This window comes from Ornithorhynchus anatinus, chromosome X3, assembly GCF_004115215.2.
Source record: "Ornithorhynchus anatinus isolate Pmale09 chromosome X3, mOrnAna1.pri.v4, whole genome shotgun sequence".
Classification (NCBI taxonomy): Eukaryota; Metazoa; Chordata; class Mammalia; order Monotremata; family Ornithorhynchidae; genus Ornithorhynchus; species Ornithorhynchus anatinus.
In genome coordinates, this window is record NC_041751.1 from 30,417,333 (window position 1) to 30,438,284 (window position 20,952).

The following is a 20,952-nucleotide window of genomic DNA, read 5'->3' on the forward strand; positions in this document are numbered from 1 at the left end:
AAATTGCTTTCCACATTTCTGTCCTCACTATGAATTCATAATGATGTTTCAGGTAGACAGATAGTAGGCAACTAAATTAAGTAGAGAATGTCTGAATCTTCTGAGACATTTCTGTAGACAGACTAAACCTGGGATGAGTAGTCTGAGATATCCATGTCTTCAAGATACCAGCTATGCCTCTCATTCCCATTACCAGATTTCATCACAACTGTGCTAAATACAAATCAATAATCTTAAACAATAAAATAGCACCAGTGGACGTTTCATTTGGCGTAGTCTTTTGTGTACATGGGCTACAACAGGAAATCAGGAAGAAATGAACATCGCTGGCCATTTGAGACAATATAATTGGTAATATTGAAGCCACAAATAAAATCTAAAGCAGTGAGATGAGACGGTATTATTTATAATCTCTATTTTAGGTCAATCCCGAATAAAGTTGTTGGATACCTTAAGGCTATAAAAACAGCCCAGTATCCAGTGCCTGAAAAAATGTGGTTTCACTTAAGTTGTGAGGAACAAAAACCTTGAAAAAATGCATTAACCACAGCAGAAGAAGCCATGTCTGAATACAATGACCTAATTTACCTCTTGATAATCTTCTGTTTTATTTGCTCATTGATTTTTTAATATGATCGGGTACAGATCTGTAAGTACACTAATGCTAACCCTTTATCTGATGGAGAAATAAAAAAATAGTCAGCAAAACCTTTACAATGGTGGGGACATTGGCCCTCCAAATAAACACGTAGGCAGATTCCCCCAAAATAAACCTAAATTAGACCTATTAAAATGTGTTGTTATATCTTCATAATTGGAGATTAGGACTCAAGTTGTCTGACTCCCAGGCCCACGGTCTTCCCAATATGGCTTGCTGCTTCTCTAAGCATTGGACAAAAAAAAAAAAAAAGAGTGGGATTCATTATTTGTGATTAGGGTGGATTCTGTGATGAATAAAGAATTCCTTAGATAAAAAAACATATCAAATATTTGATAGGAATGAATTATTCCAGGGCACCAGGACATAATGTCAGCACCCTTGAAGAGGTAATTTGCAGAGTAGTAATCTGGGATTAATGGTTAGTTCATTTTAAATTCATCACAGTTCGCTCAGAGGCATCAACTCACTATATGATCAGCGATATCACACTTTAGATTTGAATGGAGCTTTATTGCCATTTTCATTAGTCATTTGGTGTTTCATAATGCTCATCTGGAAATCTTTGAATTCTTTAGAAACATTACCTAAAGGAAATAATAAGTAGACATCTTTTCTTCCCACTCCTTTCTCCATCCCCTTAATTCTAACGGTGGTTCTGGTGGGAGGATAGGTTATATGTCTCCTCTTTCTAAAACAACATCATCTAGTCAAAGTATTTTGTGTTTTTTCCATATTTAATCTGCTCTACGTAGAGTGAATGAAGAAGCCTTTCATGTATCTTAGAATGTAGCAATTGTTTGCATAATTAACTATAGATTATGCTACTAATACTCCTAAAGAGCACCAGCCAAAGCTAACGTTAAGCATTATTGACTTTTCCCAGTTCTACACACCCATTAAAAGAGGACTCTATAAAAAGAAAGCATTTCAGTTGGAAAACATTACGTGTGCTCACGAGGCCAAATATGTCAATGGTAAATGTCATACTGAAAGCTTTTTAAAGCAGCGTTTTGGCTTGGGTTGAAGAATACCTCACAGTAGACTTCAGCCTGGTGGTGTGGTATGAGTCTAGCCCAAAAGGTCTTGGCTGTGATATTTCCAAGCCAATAAGGATCTGAACACTTGGAGAGTCGAAGAAGGTAAGGACTGTCAGCCAGGGCAGGAGGCAGGCAGATGGAGGGGCGGGAGGAAACAGGAAAGCTGATGTTTGCAATATCCATTCAGAGGCACAGACGACTGATCCCACAGTGGGTTTTATCCTGTTCTATAATGTAAGAAAGTCACGGACTGGCAGTGAAGATACAAATTTTACCCCCAAAATCTCACTCTAAAGATTAAACACCTCAGATCTCGGGGGGATCGCAAAGCTCACTGGAGTGCGGTTTTGATGGATGATCCACGTAGGGAAAAAATGGGGAACACAGGAGGATTGTCCAGCAGTGATGCACAGTTTTGAAGAATACGATGAAGCAGTGGATAGTCGGGCAGTGAAGACAGAAAACGGACCAGCCTAGTAAGACAAGAGGACTCAGCGCTGAGCCTGCCAGCAACTGAAGATGGAGCAGTGGAGGTTCCGGGATGCTGAATTTTGCTCCTCTTCTTTGATCACTGGCAGGGCTCGATGCTGAGTCCTCTTGGCCTCCTTACACAGGCATAGTGTAAGCCCCAGACTATAAAGAGTCTCATACAATAGTAGGAGAAGAATCCCAAGCCAACCTACCATTCTGGCTCTTTCGTGAGTCACTAATTAACTGGATTGGTGGAAAGTTCACCCACAATATAGCAGAACCAAACCGCTTCCCCAACAGCTTGATGAAATGGTTCATTGGATGGAGTCGATTCGGCCAATAAAACACTGCCACCCCCCTCCCCGGATACTTGTTCAGGCCTTTGCCGTGGAGAAATGGCAAGAGTGTAAATGACCTACTTTCCTATATTGCTTAAGAAAAATGTGTGACCCTCTCTCCGAGGAGTAAAAATAGAAGTAAGATTAAAAGGGGGAAAAGAGGAGTTTAGGGTCCTGGAAATATAATAGATTGAATTCTGTTGGATGAAATATTGTTTAGCCCTTACCTTTTAAAAAATGAGTACTTTGCTAATACTTGAAAAATACTGTCAAAAGTCTAGCAAAGGTAGCTGCATCCCAGAATTATGTCAAGTTCAGTAAGCAGCAGTCTAGGACATACTGCCGTATCTTTTAGAGGGATATTTGAAAACTTTTCTCCTATGTTTTGTTTCATCTATTTCTACGGCTGTCCTTGTGTTCAAAGATAACATTGCCGCCAGTGAGATTGTATCCAGGTGTGTGAGTGTCACGGGGACACATTCTGCACAAGAAAATATAATGGGCACCTAGCTTTTTGGTCCTTTTGCTGATCGGAAAGAAACCTGAGTGGGACCGGCAGTGTTTCGCAGCACTTAACCAAGTCCTGAGCTGACCCAGTTGAGCAATCGAGTAAGGCGTGGAAACTGGGCTTGCCTGCGTGTCTGATAAGTAGAAGGTTTCTAGTGTCAGCTGGAAATATATATCTTTTTGGTGTTTTGGAGAGTTAGGTAGGCTCTGTACTTATAATTTTCCTTTCTAGAATTTTGAAAGTTGTCGGTAAAGGCTTTGGAACTTTTTTCCCCTATTAGCTGAGGTTAGATGACTTATAACACATGAAGCGGTTCTTTACAATTCCACCATTTCCCCACTAGCTGGACTTTAGCTTCTTTTTCTTTCTTTCTTCACCTTCTTTATCCTCTCCTCCTCCAGTATTTTGTGCCCATTCATTCGACACTCGGTCTCCCTCCGCTTTGAGGATTGTTTAAGTGGTTGCTGGTGTGTGGGAAAGCTTTTCATTTCTAGTGAATGGAGTGGCGCTTCTGGCAAAACGGAAAGCAGTGGCAAAGGAGGACAGGGGAACAGCCAAGTCCTAAGGACTTGATTTCCTTATAATCTTTTGTTTCCTAGTTTTCACATAATCAATGTGTAGGGCAGATTTTCAGTAAGAGTCTATTGATATCCTGCTTTAAAAAATCATCAACTACTGCACACTCTAAGAGGATTTTGTTCTCTATGTAGCAGCGAGGACTCAAAGCTCCTTTGTTATTGATAATTGTTAATGAAAGTTGGTTAATGAACATTGTTTAATATAAATGCGTAACTACACAAGATTGAAGGAAGCTGCCAGCTTCCAGATGGTATAATGCATGCTTCTTCTGTTTCCTTATGTCACTATAGTGAAAACATTCAGGGGCTGGGTTTTTTTTTTGGTCAGGCCTAACCTTAATATGATAATTTTGAAAAATGGATGTATTAGTAGATCAGCATTGATTTGATCATCATTGCTTGAAAAATCCATGTTAAGGCTTTGAAGTGAAACTAAGTTTCTGAATTTTGAGTTTCAACAATCAAGCAGGAATAATCAAGGAAATGATTCCCAATTTCTATCCAATCAGAAAGAGTGAAACTCTTCCTTGGCAACGAGGATCACATCAGGGCATCGTATCATTCCCCTTTTCGCCTCTGCTACTCCAACTAGGGGAAGATAACCAACTCAAGAATTCAATGCAGTCATGTGGATGATTATCCATGTGTTGTGTGGTCTGCTAGACTGTAAGGCATAATGGCAGGGTCCGCCTTTTGCTATTACTTATGTAAATGTGCTTAGGGGCTACAAAACAGGCTACTGAATAACAGCACTAACTGCTCAAAAGACTGAACTGGAAGTATGTCTCTTGGAAAAGACTGAAGGCCTAGGAAGCAGTTCTCATGGATAAGACCTTATTCATCGGACACTAGCTACTCAGTAACAGCTTCCTGGAAAGGACAATGAGGATTATGCTTCTCCCCCACTTATGAAATTAGTCCAACTATCCTACTTAGCTGCAACTTGCTAAACATTCTTATCCTCGATGCAAATCCGCTTGATGAAAATCCAAACAAGGGAAGGGAGAAATAGTGAAAGTCTGTTTCTATTGCACGTCAATCTTAAGAACACTCTGACCCCATTGACTGAATTTAACCCTCTACCGGAAAGGCCCGGCTGGCCAAGCCAAGCTCCCATACAGCATATAATGACATATAAATCACATGATGCATGATGAAATCTCTTTTCTATATTGCACTGAAGAGGATAGATTCAAAAAACATGATAATTTACATCTCAACTCTGAGAAGTAAATCAAAAGATGTAATGGAAATATAGGCCAATGGTGTTTCAAAGAAAAATAGATACTTAAGTAATTGTCAAATTTGGGATTTTACAGTTACAAGTTTCAGATGCAGTAATGGAATTTGTAAATTACAGGTAATAATTTTGTGTCTTTTCCCTCGGCTCTTAGGAAAGCTTTATAATGCAAAATATTTCACTTTCCTGACCTTTTATTTTTTTTAAAAAAAGTGGGCATAGTTCCTCTTCAAGCTGGTAAATGGGTCATAAATCACACTCCTTGGCATTTCTCATAGTCTGCCAATGCAGTTAGCCAGTTTCTACAGATGCCCTTCCTGGCTTCAAAACACAGGAGCCTGCAGGAAGCAGACAATGCCAGGTTTCTTCTCACGCCTGAGAAAGCTCTGTTTGCCGAAGAAGAATCCTATGGGCTGAGATAAATGCCACTGTGCCGAATCAGCATGGCGGACAGTTAACTCTGTGACCTTCTGGAAGTTGACAGTTCCTGCCAGAGCTTGTCTTTGACACAACCTATAACGCAGACTGTCCAAGGTATACCACTGAGTGAGATTTGCATTTATTTTACTGTTAAATGAATCCTCCTCTGGAGTGGAAATCACCTCTCGTGCTATCCCCCTGGATCATCTCATCCCTTGGATCATTCGCCTCAGCCACGTGCATAGGTTTAAACCTAAAAGTGTGATGACTTCCTTGGCCCCGTTCGGTCACTTTAACACTCCACATGAGTGAATGCCTGTGACCCAGTTAGTTGCCAGAATTGGTACCGAAAATATTTGGTTGCTGCCAAATTCTAGGTGTTACCATTGCATTTGCTGTCCTCGGAGCCACTGGAATGGTTTCTGTTTGCCGTTTGGGGATTGCTTGCTGAAGGAATCCTGTCCAATTCCAAAAGCAACCATTTACACTTGGAAATAAATGAGCAGAAACTGCAGTGGAAAGTTTATGGATTACAACCGGGCTTCTGAGACTGAATGCTGATCCCCTCCTTTCTTTCGGTAAACTTTAGCTGGATGCTTGTGGGCCAATTTTTTTTCCTGGCTCCATGCCCCTTGAAACTGATCAGAGCAAGAAACCCTTCCCTTTCAAATCCATGAGAACACCCCGCACCTCAGCGGGGTCCAAGTTTCCAGGCAAATTGGAAATACGGTGTGAGGTATATTTAATTCCCAAGGAGCGGATTCTTTTGGGTATCAATCACGAAGAAAATAGCAGCTTAGATTGTCTCATTGTGAATTCTTAGTAGCACGCTTTTCCCCGCCTGCTTCATTGTGGACAGTTACTTATTGCTGAATATTACAGACACACCCATGAATCCAGTTTCAACTCTTTGAACAATCCAAGTGTTTGGGCAGACCGACATTGGAAGTAACTCACTAATTCACATGTAGCACCAAGCACCGCCGCTTAAAAAGTCTTTCTTTTAAGCAGCCCAGCAGTGATTTAATTTCCTGGTTCAGTTTTTCCACTATGCTTTTTAAAATGACTCTCCTCTCAATTTCCCCCTCTGTTCCCCGGTCTATTATCACTTTCTTTGCTCCTTCCTCTCTCCATAACATCTTTTCTTCCAGACAACAGATATCAATGATTTGAAAAAGCAACAGTCTTGGAAATATTTTTGATTTTTTTTCTTCCATTATTGGGATTCAATAACCACACCTTACTCCATGGATGAATATGCTCTGGGGAAAACAAACATCTGGCTGAAAAGAAATTTGCAGAAACCACATATTTCTTAACCGTACGACCGTTAACCAATTCATTTTTAACCTAACAAAAGGGGGATTTGCTGCAAATAGTATTTGATTTAATTAGCCCAGGACGGCTGAAAAGTATTAAGTTAAGGTCATGCAGACAGGGTTTTGTTCTCTAGAATTTTGTCTTCAGGAGTGGCTTCTAACTGGTCGGGGAGTCTGCCTTCCTGACAACTGCTCTCTGGGGGTGCCTGTTCTTTTGCTCTTATCTGTTCAGGATTTGTAATGATTTGCAATTTAGATTGGATCTCCACAGCAGATGGAGCTCACATGAGAACAGGAGAAGCCCTTGGGGAAGGGGAAACATTGTTTTTTTGGAACAAAACAGCTCTCATTCTAATCCTGCTTTTTCACACTAGGGAAAGTGCAGAAGCCAAGCAATACCTTTAGGAAACTTCTCCCCGCCTTCTGTTTTGCCTCCTCTTTCCAATCTGGGGCAGTCAGATCAAAGATTTTCCCCACCCCACCCTACTGCCCACCTGCTGGGGCTCTGTGATCTGCTGTAATAATGATGATGAAAATGATGCTAATCGTGCTTTCTGTTAAGTGCTTACCATGTGCCAAGCACTGTTCAAAACACTGGGGTGGATGCGAGCAAATCAGGTTGGACACAGTCCCTGTCCCACATGGGGCTCACAATCTTAATGCCCACCATACAGATGAAGTAACTGAAGCACAGAGAAGTTAAGTGACTTGCCCACTGTCACACAGCAGGCGGGTGGTGGAGCTGGAATTAGAACCCAGATCTTTCGGACTCCCAGGCCCGTGCTCGCTGCTTCCCTGTAGGCAAGGAAGATGTTAATAATGATAATTTTGGCACTGTTTTAAGCACTTACTAAGCACTAAGTACTGGGATAGATATGTTATCAGATTGGGTACAGTCCCACTTCCACATGAGGCTCAAGATTTATTTTACCCATTTTACAGGTAAGGAAACTGAAGCCCAGAGAGGTTAAGTGACTTGCCTCAGAACACACAGCAGGCCAATGAGAAAGCTGGAACGAGAACCTCAGGCTCCTGAATTCTAGGCCAGTGTTCTTTCCACTATAACATATGAGCAAGCTGGAGGAGGGTCGGGTAAAGGCCAACATAATAGTACTAATGATGATAATGTGGTGTTCATTACTATGTGCCAAGCACTACTAACCACTGGGGTAGATGCAAGGTAATCTGATCAGATGCAGTCTGTCTCACCTGAGGCTCACAGTCCAAGGGGAAGGGAGAACATATATGTCATCCCCATTTTATAGGAAATGAGGAAAGACAATCACAGAGCAGTTAAATATCTTGTCCAAGGTCACACAGCAAGCAAGTCCCCAAAATGCCACTTGTCAATCAAGCACAAATGTTGATATCAGATTTTCTGCGGAGGACTTGAAAGTGAGACCTGTGGTATGTGTCTGCCAAAACAACATTCTAGTGTACACAAGAAATTTCCTTCTACTGTTACCTTGGCCAGAAAGTCCAGGCTTGCTCCATGTATGACTCAAAAAAAAAAATAATAATCCAATCTTTCATGGGGAAATTCCTTCCCAAAATATGCCTGCCATGTATACACATGATTTATGTGGGTGCATCTTGTTAAATCATCTTTCAGTTCAATGTTTGCTGACGTCAATGTGTCATTTTGGGGCAAACCAGTGTCAAGGAATATGTCTTCTTCAAATATGAAGGACAACTCTGTATATGTAACCAAAAGATTCTCATGCAGGTTTTTCCTGAAATATGTATTGAATATTTCCTGAGCCTGCACTATTTACGTGAACCATTTGTAAATACCAAAAACCATGGAACTTAAAAATAATATGGGTATAAAACTGAATCCTTGTGAAAAGTGCAGTAGAGAAGTTGTCAATAGAAAAATCCTGGCTGCACTGATTCTGAAGAATAGAAACATACACAAACATAAGGGTAATTTGTAAGAAATCTTAATTGAACAATCACAGCTCTAGACTTGAGGTCCAAAAAGGGAGTTTCAGAGAAAGTTTGCTGTTCAGTGCAGTCAGGCTTTCACCTTTCAGTAAAGACCATAGCAGGCAACATAGTCTAGTGGAAAGAGCATAGGACTGGAAGTCAGAAGACCTGGGCTCTAGCCCATCTCTGCCTGCTGTGTGATCTTGGGCAGGTTACTTAGCCTCTCCATACCTCAGTTTTATCATCTGCAAAATAAGGATTAAATACCTGCTTTTCCTCCTATTTAGACTGTGAGCCCCATGTGGGACAGGGATTGTGTCCAATCTGTTTATCTTGTATCTATCCAGGTGCCTGGCATATAGTAAGCACTTAATAAATAACATCATCCACGTTGTGAAATAACTGCAGTGGAAATGAGAAACTAGTCCACGTTTAAAGAACTCTGAAGAACCCATTTTCAATGCTTACCAATTCTTACTGGAGAGAATGCTTCTTCTTGCATTTTACAAGAACGCATGTATGACATTCACTGAAATGGTGACAACCTCATTTTCACACACATGTCAAAGGACACCAATAAGCAGCAATGAGCTGGTCTACGGGGGAAGCAATCTTAACTCTCAACTTCCAGGAGACAGTAGCACCTCTCTGGAGAAATGAGCAACTGACCTCCTGGGGAGACTGAATGATGAAGAACTGATAATAGCAATTATGGTGTTTGTTAAGCATTAACTCGGTGCCAACTATTTTGCTAAATGCTTGTGTAGATATAGGATAATGAGACTGGACCCAATCCCTGTCATACACAGTAAACGCTCAATAAATATGATTGAATGACTACACTAAGCTCACAGCCTAAGGGGGAGGGAGAATTGAATTCCCATTTTACCGAAGAGGAAGCGGAGGCACCGAGGAATTCGGTGACTTGCCCAAGATTACACAACAGGCGAGTAAGCAAGCGACAGGGCTAGGATTAGAACCCAGGTCTCCTGACTCCTAGCCTTGTGCTCTTTCTAAGCCACACTGCTTCTCTGTTGGAATTCTGCTCCAGAAACATGCAAACCAACTCTGTGTTCTCTCTACCTGGGCCCCAGCGAGCCCTCTTCTGGCAATGGGACATTCTTGGTAAGAGAGAAAGAGTTTCTCTTAGGAGGTCGATCTACATATGTCATCAAATGCTGTCGGTTCGGCCTTCACAACATCTCTAGACTCTGCCCTTTCCTCCCCAACCAGGACTGCTACCGAGCACTTATCCTATCCCACTTTGACTACTGCATCAGCCTCCTGCCTCTCCCCATTTAAGCCCATACTTAACTCGGCTGCCCGGGTCATTTTTCTAGAAAAACATTCAGTCCACATCTCCCCACTCCTCAAGAACCTCCAGTGGTTGCCCATTCACCTATGCATCAAACAGCGACTCCTTACCATCGGCTTTTAGGCACTCAATCAGCTCTCCCCCTCCTGCCTTACCTCACTGATCTCCTACTGCAACCCAACCCACACATTTTGCTCTTCTAATGCCGGCCTACCACTCACTGTACCTTGATCTTGTCTATTTTGTCTCCGACGCTTTTGTCCACATCCTGCCTTTGGTCTGGAACACTCTCTCCACCTCCAAAGCCCTGATAAAAATCCATCTTTTCCAAGAGGCCTTCCCTAACTAAACTCTCATATCCCCTTCTATGTTGTCTATTTACTTGGATCTCTACCCTTTAAACACTTGATATCCACACCACTTTCAGTCCCACAGCACTTAGGTAAATATCTTTATACCCTGCTATTTTTCCTACCTGTAATTTTTTAAATGTTTGTCTCTCCCTCTAGACACTAACCTCCTAGTGGGTTGAGCTCATGTCCACCAACTCCCTTATATTGTACTCTTCCAAGCACTTAATACGATGCTCTGCATACAGTAAGTCCTCAATAAATACTGTCGATTGACTGCTTCCACTGGGGAACAGCCAAATAATGGCGGGGGGGCGGGGGGGGTTGGTTTTTTGTTGGTTTGTTTGTTTCTTGCCTCAATACAGGTACAAAGGGGGAAAGATAAGAACATAGAGGGCATAGGTGATTACAGAAAAAACAAGACAGAGAGAGGATTATAGGGACAGATAGATTTAGAACAACAGATGAACAAGGAGAGAAATAAGGGGAATTATGTGTACATAAAATACATTGCAATCACCTCATTTCACATTTTTTACACATACAATACCTTTAACTTTTCAGATTCATCTACCATCTTTTAACCCAGGTGTTTTTCCTAGCCTAACTTAAATCCTTTCCTCTAATACAATTCCTCATAGGCATCTTAAGCCAATATTCTTTTGTTCTTTCCTCAGTGCAGATGAAGAACAGCTTGCTGATCACTGCCTCCCACCTAATAACCTATCACAAGCTTGAAGACTAATATTAAATCACTCAGCCTTCTAGGCTAAATAATTCCGATTCCTTGGGTCTTTGCTCAGTGTGATTTGTTAAGTCTTCCGACACTAAAATTGCTTTTTAAAAAAGTATTTACATAGTATAGTATCATAAAAGATAAACAGTCTTCTCTACACATGAGAAAACATTGTGAGCTGACAGCAGCCCTTCTATTACCACAAGCCACTTGGGCGAGATGGTGTCACAGTGGCGTAAAGTGTTTTTAATAAACATATTCGGTTATTACAAGAGTTCATGAATTCTAGTAGAAAGAACTTTTTGTGAGTAAATAAGGTTTTAAGACACACACAAGACAGTATTTGATCATGCTAATCAGTCAACTGAAGCTAATGGAAGTGTATATGACTAAAAAGAAAACTTATCAATTTTACTGTCAGATGTATTAAAAGTCTCCCTATAGCTTTTTATGCCAATCTTTTATTCACCTTTGTGGCTATTTTCTAAAACTTCTATAATTTCTCCTCAGCTCTTAAACTGTGTATCCTAGAACTAGGGATGGAATTAAGTCATAACTGTCCTGAACTGAGCATCAGTGAAAGTATAAGTGAGGGATTGCCCATTCTCTTATGAATAATGTCAAAGTGGACACTCACTTTATTTTTTTTTATGGCACCTAATGGAGCTTCTTGAAATGGACCTCGTAGAAGAGGGTATGGGGGGCTTGGTGGCCCTTACAGATGTGTTTCCAAGGAATGAATTTGGCCTTGGGTCTGCTTCAGCCTGAGACCATGGTGACTGCTCCTTCAACAGGGTCCTCCTCTGCCTCCCACACCTGAACTGTGGGAGTCCCGCAAGATTCAATTCTGCATCCCCTTCTATTCTCTATTGACACCTACTCCCTTGAAAAATTCATTTGCTCTCGTAACAGTCCTCCATTCTCCTCACCTTCAAAGCCATCACTTCTTCTCCAAGAGGTCTCCCCTGACTTAAGCCTCACTTCCCCTACTCCTTCCTTTCTGTGTTGCCTGTGCATTTGGATCTATACTCTTTGAAGTACATGAAATTAACGCACCCACAGCACGATTAGACTGTAAGCCCATCGATTAGACTGTAAGCCCGTCAAAGGGCAAGGACTGTCTCTATCTGTTGCCGACTTGTACATTCCAAGCGCTTAGTACAGTGCTCTGCACATAGTAAGCGCTCAATAAATGCTATTGAATGAAATACTATTGAATGAACTTAGTACATATCCATAATTTAGTTCAATATTTGTCTCCCCCTCTATACTCTAAGTGACTTGTGGGCAAAGACTGTGTCTGCCAACTTTGTTTTATCGTACTCTCCCAAGTGCTTAATACAGTACTCTTCAGAAGGTAGGCATTTATATACCATTGATTGATTAATCAATAAATGCTGCTGTGGCTACTACTAGTAATGCCAGGTCGTATCAGAACAATGAGACATTTAAAGCTACCCTGGTTCTGACTCAGTATTTACTTTCACCCCTGTCTAGAATTGAGTCAGTATTTTAATAAATCAGTACTGAATATATATGGGAGAATTCCTCTAATAGTTATGTGCTATAGTCTTTTTCATTCACATCAGCACTAAATTTGTTTTTTTGGGCTGCTTTTTTTTTTTTGCCTCAGCTTTGTATTGCTAAATGCTAATCTTCCCTCCCCCCCTCTAGTTTGGGGCCCCCTATTACTCTGTTTTAGTCATAGGATGTATTTTGCAACTTACAATTATACCATTTATTTTTCCTCTCTGGGAGCATCGGGTTCTAATACTATCCTTCATTATGTCTTGGAACTCGCCACACCAGCTCTACAATTTAGGGTTAGGCAGCTAACTTAATGAGTTTGTTTTCTATTTAATATTCTGAGTCACCATCGATATTTAGCATCTTGAAACCGTTTTCCATTTTTCTTAAAGCAATCTTGATTTTTCTCCTATTTTGAAGGGAATGTGCATTTAGCTCTGCAGATTTACCTCAGGAAATAGTCCTTTAGACACAATCAATCACCCCCCACTTTCTAATTGATGACATCTTTGTCGTATGATGCCTTTGGGTAGCATACTCAATGCAAGTTAAGGTATTATACAGTCAGAATAGTAGAAAATAGTTTTTACCTTTAATTTCACTTTATGGAGTTTTTACTGGTCTACAAGGGAGCTAGTTTATGCTATGGGAATTATTTTATGGAGTTGATAGTATAGAATCATGGGGCAGATTTCAAGTGGAGTGTGAAAAAGGAAATATACTCATATAAAAAAGCAACTCATTTCTCTCTGGATTTATCCTTATCAACCCAGAGTGGAAAATAATGGCTTAGATTGAAAACTGAAATTGAGGTAAATAAAATTGAAGCTTCCAATCTGTTTTTCCAAGTAGTACAGCAAGGAATTGCCTTGGTGTTTTAAGGCTTCCTTTGCATTTTAGATTGTACAAAGCTAAATACTCCATGCAGTTTTAATCCAAAGAGGGATTTCACCAAAACATTACCACAGGAATTATTTATCTGAGCTCCCCAGTATCTCCTTTTCCCCCCTTTTCCTGATAATTCTTTCTTGCATCATATTTAAATATTATACTGAATGACCATTAATATTAAGTAGTCCATATGAAGATTTAACTAAAAGTTTAATCTCTTATTGTTTGATGTGGTGTGTGTATATATATGTTGATGTGAATTTTATACACACACACACACACACACACACAGGTTGCGTATGACTACCATATATAAAATCCAGAAATATGTCGTGCACTAATTTCTGATGTAGCCCAGGATCCTTTAAGCCTTCCCCGGACTATGTTCAATTACTGGAGGGAATTAAATTCCTACCCCATCCCATTTCTCCTGCTCCTCCCCCAAAAAACAAATGGAGAGCTGCTTTCTCTGTGCTACTCAAAAAGCAGCACAGAATGGCAAAACAGTGGAAAAGGTTGCATAATACAGCTCAAATGAGATCTCAGTCTTGCTTTAAAATAAAATGGAGAAACCCACGTTCGGGTGCCCTCTGGTGCCATTCCCCTCCCCACCCCCCAAACCCTTGGAATCCAGTTGCTCTACGCTGTCCAAAAGTGCTACAGAATCAGAATGCAGAAGGAAGGCATCTTAATCCACATAATATTTCTGCCCTTCAACCTCACCCTAATAAAGCAGAGAAATGCCAAGTTCTCAGGTGAAGTGGAGAGGGTCATCATGGCTGCTGCTAAGATTAGAATTTTAGTTTTACAGCCAGCTAAAATTGTTTGGATTAAAAACCCCTTGCATCAATTTTCAGGAAAGCAGATTGACTTTGAAAAATGATTGAAGAAGACCCTGATAAAGGAGGTCAAAGATGTGCAGAGATGGTCAGAAAGATTTAATCTACTACAAGTTACTTTAGGAAGACAAGAGAAAGGCTGTTCAGACTAAATTGGAAAAATTTTCATTAAAGTTGAAAAACCAATACAACAGTCAAGCAGAGCAAGTTTTGAATTCTCCAGCCTCCAGCAAAGGCTAATAATCATATTGCAACTATTTATTTAGTAAATGTTGTGGTTTTAGTCTTTGCATTACTTTAATAGAGAAAAGAGAGTTTAGTGATGTCGAATGTTACAGAATAAAAAGGAATTGCATATCATTTTTCCAAAGATTTTGGAAAAGTTCCAATTTCTATCATGTAAATCTATGGTAAAAAATATATTCCACAATACTGCCATTCATGATTCATTCATATTTTCAGGGATCATATTTCAGCTTTATCATGGGGTATTGCCTGTAAAGTAAGTAGCTCTTTCAGTGGCAGCATTTTAAATTCCATTCTTTTCCAAATAATTATTGGTAGTGCTTCATTTTTAAAAAATAGCGATCGTGTCTTTAAAAGCATGTCTCATTTCAATTCTCCCCAGAATATCTTCCTCGATTATGGGAGATTCACGTATTTATAGAGCTAAAGACAGAATGAAAGGCTAACAACTCTATCAAACAGGACTTTGTGAGTACCTTTATTTTATTTTCAGAAAAAGATAACAACATTAAAGCTTATCCATCCTACCAATGTGAAAATTCTTTTTAAATTCTAGTTCCTTTGTAATGCAGTTTTAAGGCCATTTTCTCTGGTTCCATTTTACATGGAGAGGCTCAATATCATTCCTTGTATAAAAGCTCTGCAGCTTAATTTTGCTCAGTTGTTTTCTTGATCACAAGTCACAAGGCAAGGTTTCAGATTGAACAAGGTTCGTGGTATTTTTCTATTTATATGTAAGATTATGCCTTTCACCGCTTCAAATATTATTCTTCATTTGAGAATAAACATTTACATGAATAAATGTTCTCTTCAATGGAGGGAACTGCCTCTTCTTAATATAAATAACTGAACCACGCCTTAACCTAGGATAATGAGTCATCACTGGGAGTGTCCTAACCCCAGAACCACCCCCAGCTTCTCCTAGCATCCTGAACGGAAGCCTACTCCCATTCCTCCACTTCCAGCTCAGAAGATAGTGTGAGCAGGAAGGGCAAGGGATGAAAATATGTGACCTGTCATGTACTAATTTAAGGTAGGCGGGTGTGTAGATTGGCTCTCTTTACCAACAACTCTACAGATCACACACTTAGCTCCTCCCATAGTCACCTTCTCCCTGGGTTTTGCTTTCAATCCCGCCACCTATGATGATCCTCTTCTTTACACTGTTCCCATGGTCTGGAACTCCCTCCCTCTTAAAATCTGCCAGACCCCAACTGTCCCTCTCTTTAAATCCCACCTCTTTCACAATTCTCCCCTCCTAGCTATAAATGGTTTTAGTGTCTGACTTCCCAGCTAGCTTGTAAAGTCCTAGAGGGCAGGGATCATGTGTAGAAACTCTATTCTACTCTCCAGTGTGTTTAGCTTAGTGCTCTGCACCATAGTAGCCACTGAATAGCAATGATTGATGCTGATGGGAGTCTTCCCTGATTGATTCCTAAAAATCCCAGCCACATTAACCCAATTAGGACTATTAGCAGTCATGCAGAGTGGATAGAGCAGGGGCCTAGGAGTCAGAAGGTCATGGGTTCCGATCCCAGTTCTGCCACTTGTCTTTGAGGCCTTGGGCAAGTCACTTCACATTTCTGTGCCTCAGTTCCCCCATCTATAAAATGGGGATTAAGACTGTGAGCCCCATGTGGGACAGGGACTGTGTCCAACCTGATTTACTTGTATCCACCCCGGCATTTAGTACAGTGCCTGGTACATAGTAAGCACCTAAATACCACAATTATTACACCCATATTAAAATACATATTAAATTTGATTTGTACACTGATTTCCATCTGATCTATTTACATGTCTTATCCGTGTTCTTCCTCTTGTTCCCTCCATTTGTAAATAATTTATGTTTGCTTATCTCATCCACTAGATTGCAAGCCCTTAGGGCAGGGACCATGTATTTTGTATTAGAAGCACTCAAGAGACATTAATACATATCACTGATTAAGTGAATGATTGATGGGAACATCTAGTTACTTTATTTGAACTGTACCTACCCCTGGAAGATCAACTTTTTTTTTTCTAAAAACAAGAGCCACATAATGATGAAAATACAGGACACCTAAGTAGCTTGGATGAAACTGTAGACTCTAGAATAGTGACTCGATTTTCCCCTAGAACAAGCAAATGAATATCTAATGATGGTATTTATTAAGCCCACTATGTGCCAAGCACTGAGGTAAGGGCTGGAGTAGATACAAGATAATCACATCAACCACATTCCCTGTTTCTGCCCCACCTACGACTCACAGTAATGGCAATGTCTTGTAATATAGTTTGGTAATAAATGTCACTTAAAATTGCAAAAGGAGCCTTCCTTACTACAATCACTTTCAGCTTGAGTTTTCCAAGTAAATGAGAAGGTACAAACTAGTGATTGCACTTTAAAGGGAAATTGTCAAACAGTAATCCACTTCCTCTCCCCTCCTCATGTGCTCATTAAAGAATTTCTGGGACACTCGCCCCTCTCCCCCCCAACCCAGGGTAGGAGCCCCATTTGGGGGTCGACTTATAGTAAGTGATTGCTTTAAGAGCTATTCTTTCCTAAAATTTGCTATCATGCATGTACCCCACAAATATAAACAGCTGTGTTCATATTTATCGTGATTAAGTTGTCTTGTTTTTTGTCCGTATGTCTCCCCCGATTAGATGGTAAGCCCATCAATGGGCAGGGATTGTCTCTATCTGTTGCCGAATTGTACATTCCAAGCGCTTAGTATAGGGCTCTGCACATAGTAAGCACTCAGTAAATACTATTGAATGAATGAATGAATGAAAAGAACAGCAGAGTAGAGACAAAACCTTAGCTCAGTAAATGATCATTTATATTTATTGAGCACTTACTGTGTGCAGAGCACTGTACTAAATGTTTGGTAGAGTACAACATAAGAGGTAGAGTACAACATAAGAGTTGGAAGACAAGCACCCTGCCCACAACAAGCTTACCATCTAGAGGGGGAGACAGACATTAATAGAAATAAATTACCCATAAATACCGTAGTTCTACCTGGCAATTATACTTGCAGCAGTCTGATACACACCTACTTGAAATTGACTTACAGAATGTGGTAAAGGTACGGTTGGGAAATATGGGATGCTAATGTTACTTGCCTTTCTTAACATCCAATCTCTTGAGCCTTTGATTACCCTCTCCTTCCTCACAAAGTCATCCTGGCATTGCTTTCAAGGGTACGGTTCTATCCGGGTTCCCCCCTCCTTCCCTTTCCCTCCTAATTCTCTTGAAGAAGCTTGTCCATTTGCAGTTTCAACTACCACCTCTAAATCTATATTGGATGCCTTAATCTTGACAATGGTAGTAAAGGATAGACCAATCTGTCGTAGAAAAAGATGAAGTGTGATGCTCTTAGAACGGAAGCTGCGGAAAGATTGCAAGCCAGAAAAGAAAAGAGTGGCGGTGGGGACTAGGGGTAGTAATAACCACGATGCAGCAAAAGGCAACTTTACATGCTTATGAGTTGGACAAGACTGTTGAACAAACTGTTCCCATCAGTTACCCCAGCACACACCAATTCAAAACAAATTCAGTCACTAGTGTCACCTTCAAACCCAAAGGACACTGAGAAATATACATTACCACCCAAAGCATGTAATTCTATGAAAAGATGCCCACTTATATTTCCAAGCACTTAATCCTCTTTTGATGCTATAAAGGGAAGCTCTTAGTGAAAAGTGAAGATGCTACAAACTGAAAATACCATGTTTATTTTTCAAGGAGGGAAAACAATCATCTCAGCCAGCTTTTACTTACATCATTTCTCCCTCAGCTTGCCCAAGAATGATGCCAATTGTTTCATTCAGGAAAGTCTCACATTCCACAAGTGACTGACCAACATTTCTTCCAAGTGTCTGCCACTCCTCATCTGTGAAGAGTACACACCGTGAGAACTGCCAACTCTCTCTCTAGAAGGGAAGCTCCTTGTGGGTTAGGAATGTGTTTACTGAAGCAACCTGGCTCAGTGGAAAGAGCACGGGCTTTGGAGTCAGAGGTCATGGGTAGAATCCCGGCTCGGCCACTAGTCAGCTGTGTGACTTTGGGCAAGTCACTTAACTTCCGGGTGCCTCATTTACCTCATCTGTAAAATGGGGATTAAGACTGTGAGCCCCACGTGGGACAACCTGATTCCCCTGTATCTATCCCAGTGCTTAGAACAGTGCTTGGCACATAGTAAGCGCTGAACAAATACCAACATTATTATTATTATTATTGTACTCTCCTAAGTACTTAGTACAGTGCTCTGCATCCAATAATATGATTGGCTATCAAATACTTTCTGTGCCTCAAAATTGGAGTTCAGCTTGATTTTGTTTACCTTCTATCTCTTTGGTCAGCCCTACTATGTTTTTCAGAGACTGTATTCCTCCATCTTCCAAAGTTCTGCCCTTAGGACCAATTCTTTTCACTACATAAACCCAGTGACTCTCAAATCCATCTGCCTGTCCCTGCATTTTTTCCACTGGCTCACCCTTCAGAATACTTTTGTATACAAGACAGCTCAAACCAAAGTCTTCATCATCAAATTCAACAAGCTCAAAGATAATACTCCTCATCTTTCTACATTCATCCTCTGTGTTCTACTTCAACTTCCCCCTCTTGACTATGAGCTCCTTGCATGCAGGAAACTTGTCTACTGTATTATTCGGTGCTTGGCCATAGTAAGTACTCAATAAATACCCTTAATTGGGATTGATCATCATGGCCAGATGGTGGAACATACCAGCATGCATCTTCTTTCACCCTTCTACTTTGCCCTTCACAGACAGACTGTCTTTAACTCTCTGTTTTCTTTTTGACAGCTATAGTTCCCAATCCCCAAAAATGAATGCAAAAAATCTTATGAGGTAGAAAAAAATAAAATCATTTGTCCTTGAGATGTCTTTTTTAGAAGTTCAGCATCTCTCACAGTTGCTTTCTCGGGTACAAAGTTAGGAAATAGTATTCTAACAATTAAAATCCAGCTCCAGATTTTTTTAAAGGGGAAATACATTAATTCCCCAGCCCCCTCCCCTCATCTTACTGACTCTTCTTAGTAACTCAGTCCTCTGTGTTCTGATTATCAGCAAGGTCTGGATTTTTTTTTTCCGAGAAATAATAATTTTATCCTCAGAGTCATGCAGGATTAAATGGAAATAGTATCTTTCTGCAATCAAAACTTTTTCCCCCCTCAGAGGCACTTTGGGAGAGCAACTGTTCTTTTCAAGGAAGTTCCCAATCTTCAGCAGCTGCATGTTATTTAGACAAACTACTTATAAGCTTTAAGCCCTTCTGAATAGGGGGGAACCTCAAGAATCTCTTGGCATCTTAGAAATCAGCAAAAGCAATTGTTTTAAAAGTAGCTCATGTCACTGAATGGGTCTCTGCTTCTTGGCAAATTCTAGAACTGAGGATCAATATAACAATATACTTCAGGTGTTGGTTTTTTTTCCTACTTGGAACTGTGACTTTCAGGGTGGAACATGGCTCTAAGATGTGGGGGAAAGGTAAGATTTGAGTGTATGGGTGTGATAGTTTTTCTGCATCTCTTCCTTTGAAATAGGCTGTTTGACTACTAATTGACTGTATTGCTTCAGTGTTTACCGTGGGCAGACTGCTGTACTAAGTGGTTAGGAGAGGATAATACAACAGACACATTCCCTACTCACAACAAATTTACAGTTTGGATGTTACTAACAGCTCCATTAAACAGAAGCACCAAAACACTGCTTTTTACACATTCCAAGAGGAAAAGGCAAGTTTCTGTAAGAACAATAGTCTAATCTCCTTCCCAACCTCTGCTGGAGGATATATTTCAGATATATTCAAATTTCATCTTCATACAGTACCTACACAACTGAAGTTGTTGAACTAATCCTACATGTCCTGAGAACATGATAATTTCTATATGTCTGTTGTTCAGTTATGCATCAAAAAAATGAAAAACAAAGTAACTTTATAGATAACATAATTACCTCCTTGAAGATCAATTAAAGCAGTAAAGATGTTAAATTTACCTGATGTTTCCATTAATTTGGTACATGGTTCTAAACAACTAAATGCCACCGTACAAAAAGATTCAATTTACCATATGCTGCAATTCTAATGTAATTGCCATTGATCACCAAGTCACAATCTCTTTGAATGATTAACATGTAAAGTAAACACTACCTTATTATTCAGCCTCTACACTAGTCATGGGCAGTATATACTTCTATATAATGGAATAAAATCCTACTTCAACCTCTTCTTCCTTTGACAAGTGACAAGACATTTCAGCACAAAGAAATATTGCCAATATACTGATATTACCTCTTATCTGCCTTTCTCTAAATAAAGGGGGGAAATGATAGCACCTCTAGTGTGAAACAGTCCATTGTTAATTTTAGTTTAAGGCTGTTGTATATTTTGCTACTCTGTGAACTTCTTAGAAGCTAATCCTGCAGTAGTGGTGTTGGAAGACACAGAGAGGGTGGCCCTGTGTACTCTGACCAGGGTTGTAAGTGTTAACCACTTGTATGGTCTCAGGAGTTGAATTTCAAACCCAAGGATATG